Source organism: Palaemon carinicauda, chromosome 3, assembly GCF_036898095.1.
Source record: "Palaemon carinicauda isolate YSFRI2023 chromosome 3, ASM3689809v2, whole genome shotgun sequence".
Classification (NCBI taxonomy): domain Eukaryota; kingdom Metazoa; phylum Arthropoda; class Malacostraca; order Decapoda; family Palaemonidae; genus Palaemon; species Palaemon carinicauda.
In genome coordinates this window covers 96,492,729-96,497,581 of record NC_090727.1, presented here as the reverse complement: position 1 = coordinate 96,497,581, position 4,853 = coordinate 96,492,729, and positions in this window count along the sequence as shown.

Below are 4,853 nucleotides of genomic sequence, written 5' to 3'. Positions count from 1 at the left end.
TAGCATGGAATAACTGTTACACAAAAAGCTGGAAATGATTTAATTTAGAAGGTCAAGGTCAAAGGTCAAAGTCAAAGGTCAAGGTCACGGTCAAGCAAAATGTCCAATTCACGTAATCAGCCATAAGTTTGACATGTCACAGAGACTTCAAACTTGGTTCATATTTGAATGTATAAAAATCAACGCCAATTAATACATGTTAAGGTCAAAGGTCAAGATTAAGGTCACGCAAAAGGAGAAGAAAAAAATATGATAACAAAAACAAGAACATGGTTTACTTACTCAACTGGTCAATTATATATAAAAAATACGTAACAGGCAAATATAAATATAAAACAGGTACTTCCAGAATAATAACTAAGAATACATGTTTATCTATCGTGGAGAGAGAGAGAGAGAGAGAGAGAGAGAGAGAGAGAGAGAGAGATTCCATATGAAAGCTGTTACTAAAAAGAATGCCACTTTAGAATATGTTTTCGTTAAAAGAGAGAGAGAGAGAGAGAGGAGAGAGAGAGAGAGAGAGAGAGAGAGAGAGAGAGAGAGAGAGATTCCTTATGAAAGCTGTTACTAAAAAGAATGCCACTTTAGAATGTGCACACACAGAGAGAGAGAGAGAGAGAGAGGAGAGAGAGAGAGAGAGAGAGAGAGAGAGAGAGAATGCTTTCGCAATGAAAACAACCAAGAAATAGATAACATAGTCCTTACTTCCTAATAAATGCTCGAGCACACATAACACACACACACACACACACACACACACACACACACACGCACACGCACACACACACCCGTTATCCTCGACTATATCCAATGAGATTAGACTTCTGAATGCGAGTCCCAACACTTCAATTAAGGTCATTCACCGTTAAAGCGTGACTGACATCCCCAGTCCACATTAACAAAGGGCATCTTGAACGCTTCGTGCGGGCGTCCCACTGCCCTGAAGAAAACCTTCAACTACTATCATTATTATTACCCTCTCCAAAATCGAAAATTTTGAGAAGGATATGTATTCACGCCTGTCTGTTTCTTAGTTTATTTATTTGTCTGTGAGCAACTTTACATGAAAACTACTGTACCGATTTTAACCAAACTATGTAGTCATGTTGGGTATGACCCAAGGATTAATCTGTAACATTTATATATATTACATCAAAGTACAAGTATGCAGTAGTGCTTTGAAAATGATCGCAGAAATGAGTAAATGGCAAACACATTGTTATGTTTACTTTTTGTTTAAGATCATTACGCAAAAAACTACAGAACCATTTTCAACAAATCTTGGTGGACATGTGAGGTATTACTTGCTTAGCTTCGACCCTAGTTGAAAAAGCAGGATGCTATAAGCCCGGGGGCTCCAACAGGGAAAATATCCCAGTGAGGAAAGTAAGGAAGGATAATAAAATATTTTAGGAAGAGTAACAACATTAAAATGAATATGTCTATATAAACAATAAAAAAAAACTTTAACAAAACAAGAGGAAAAAAATAAGATAGAAGAGGGTGCTCGAGTGTACCCTCAAGCAAAAGTATGCAGTGAAGTTAAGAGCAAAATAAGATTGCTTGTCGTGGCGAAGGCATGCTCTCTACTGAGTGCCACTCTAGTTATTATTGTTATTTTCTTGCAAAACTTTCTTTTATACAGCAAATAGAATATCCATATATAGAATTATACAAACAAAAATACAGGTACATAAAAACAGGTTAGTCGAAATCCCATCTCACAGGTGTTTTCGACCACTTGGGTGTATTAACATTGATGAACCAGGAAATCTAGTTGAAAATCGTTGTAATTCCTAAGTCAGCACGAGAGACAAGATTGAAAAGTCTTTCGAATGCTTTATCATAATAAGAGACAAGGTTGAAAAAGTCTTAATACTTTCAGAAGAAGGGACAAGATTGGGTACAATTTTAATACTGTCAGAATGGAAAACTATATTGAAAATCTATCTAATATCATGTCAGAATGGAAACTATATTGATAATCTTTCTAATACTATGTCAGAATGAGAAACGAAATTGAATATCATCCTAACACTATGTCATATCGCAAGATATAATATCAAACATACTCCTATTACTTTATCATAAGAGACAAGATTAAAAATCATCATATGTCAGCAAGCGAAGTCAGACTGAAAAGCATCCAATTACTTTGTCACTAAGAGAGATATGATTTGTCAAAAGATAAGCAAGAGTTATCTATGCTCTGATACCCTTCCTTGGTGACATGGGGAAGGCTATGCCCTTGGCAACTGAACCGTTTGAACGGTCTCCGAGTATCATGAACTTAACAGTATTTGCACCCAGTAGTATAGCAAATAGTATACTACCTTCGATATAAAGCTATCACAAAAAATGCCTAACTTTTCCAGATGTATACCTAACTAGTTTCAAGGTTTGAAGGCCACTCATGAATGGCAGAGGCAAGAGACAGTGACATTGCCCTATCAAGCAGGACAATGCCCTAGAGACTGACCATATTACATATGATTGGCGCCCAAGCCCACTCTCCACCAAAGATAGGGCCAAGGAAGGCCAGGAAATGGCTGCTGATGACTCAGCAGGTAGAAACTATAGGCTCCCCCAAAACCACCATCCTTAGCTCACAAGGATGTTGAGGCTGCAGCGACCAAAGGAACTAACGAGTTTGCGTGGTACTCAAACCCCAGTCTGGCAATCAACAGGCATGGACGTTACCACCAGGCTACCACTAAAACTACAAGAGACTTCATATTTAGTCAAAGCCAAACCAAATATATAACCAGTTACTAACAAAACAACAACAACAACAACAACAGCAACAACAACAGCAAATGCAGCCGTTTCTAGTCCACTGCAGGCCAAAGACCTCAGATTTATCCTTATTCATCTCTGGGATTTGGCCATTATCATCACCACGATGGCCAGTGCGGATTGGTGATGGTGGGAGATTTTTGATGATCGCTCAGAGCAAACCAACCTAGTTTTGGATGTCCCTGACTAGTAGAGCTTTGCTGATCATGGTCATACTCAAACCCTTTCACCGAGTTAAGGTATCCACACTCAGAAACAAAACCAAAGGGGTATAGTTATTACCTAAAAACCATCATTCGTCACTCTATAGTAAGTCTCACCTCCCGCCTACGATCTAGTGAAAATCCCCTAATTCAAAATGTGCTTGCAAGTGCAGCGAGAATAAAATCCAAAATGTGGGAAACCTGGAATACGGAAGCGTCAGTACAAAGAATTGTATTCACTAATATTTGATAGTGTGGCTATGCCAAATCTTCATCACTAAATAACTTTGGGATGATACCCAGTAATGTTATGATAACGTGTTTTATTATGTTACATCTTTGTTGTCTGGATGTCCTGTATTTCCTTCACACCACCTGCTCAGTGACTTATGTGTAGGGTGTAGGGTGTAATGGTGTAGCATAAAGTTTGTTGGCCTAAGGCTTATGTGTAGGGTGTAGGGTGTAGAGCGTGAGTGCTTACAAGGCAAGGTATGGCTCTGTCTAAACAGTAGGGAGTATACAAACGTGAGATGGATAATTTCTGGTTATTTTCAGAGAGAGAGAGAGAGAGAGAGAGAGAGAGAGAGAGAGAGAGAGAGAGAGAGATTTCCAGTAAAAAAAAATAATGCGGCCATGATCTTGAACGGGCGAGATGGGAATATACAACATTTTAAATGTCAAACAAGAGATGAGAAACTAGAGGGGCACTCAGTAGAGCACAGACCTCCGCCGCGGTAGCTTATTTCTCGACCTATTGCTCAACATTGACCTTTGACCTTAACCTGTATTAATTGGCATGGATTATCATACACTCAAATATGAACCAAGTTTGAAATCTGTGACAGCCATGTCCAAACTTAAGGCTGATTACGTGAAATGGGCATTTTGCCTGACCATGACCTTTGACCTTCTAAAATCTCATCATTTCCAGCCTTTTATATAACAGTTAATCCATGCAAGTTTCATTACTCTACTTTAAACATTGTGGCCAGGAAGCTGTTCCCAAACACACTCATAAACATAAACAAACACACAAACAAGGGGTACAACATTAACTCCTTCCAACTTCGTTGGCGGAGGTAATAATCATGCCCCCTTTTATATAAAATTACCACAAAATATGCCTAACATTTCCAGACATATACCTAACTACTTACTAACAAAACAACAACGTTTTTAGTCCACTGCAAGGGAAACTGGGTTAAAATCATGAAAAGAAAGTATGTACAGATTTCCAATTCAAAAATTCGGCCATGACCTTGAACGGGAGAGAGGGATACACTACATTTTAAAGTCAAGCAAGAGATGAGAAACAATATAAGAAATCAAAGATAAGATACACGCACAGACAAAATTAACTAAAAAATAAAAATAAAAAAACTGGGCGGTAGCCTATTCTGACCTTTTTGGGTCACCGTGACCTTGACCTTGACCCTATGGGATCCAAATTTTAATGGGGCCTATTGTGCGTCATAGTGTATCTCTCCTGAAATTTTGAAGTAAATCGGTCCATTAGTTTTTCCGTAAAGTGCCAACAAAGAAACAAACAGACAAATGCAATACCGACACAAACACGGTAACACACAAAGTAGGGAAGTGGACTGTTAAATATTTCAGTTAGCAGCGTTAGTCTGACACGCAAGTCTTCTTTAACTAGATTGTTTATTCATCGACCCAAAAATTTATAAATTTTCCAAATTTCCATTCCTTGTAAAAACAGAATTGAAATAGATTTTTAAAATCGAAAAAGAATAAATTTATATATCCTCATCTACCGGGAGGAACCTGGCATCATATTTCGCCACTCGCCCCGGGTGGAAAGGGACTACGAGTTGCCAGCTATTGTATTTCTTT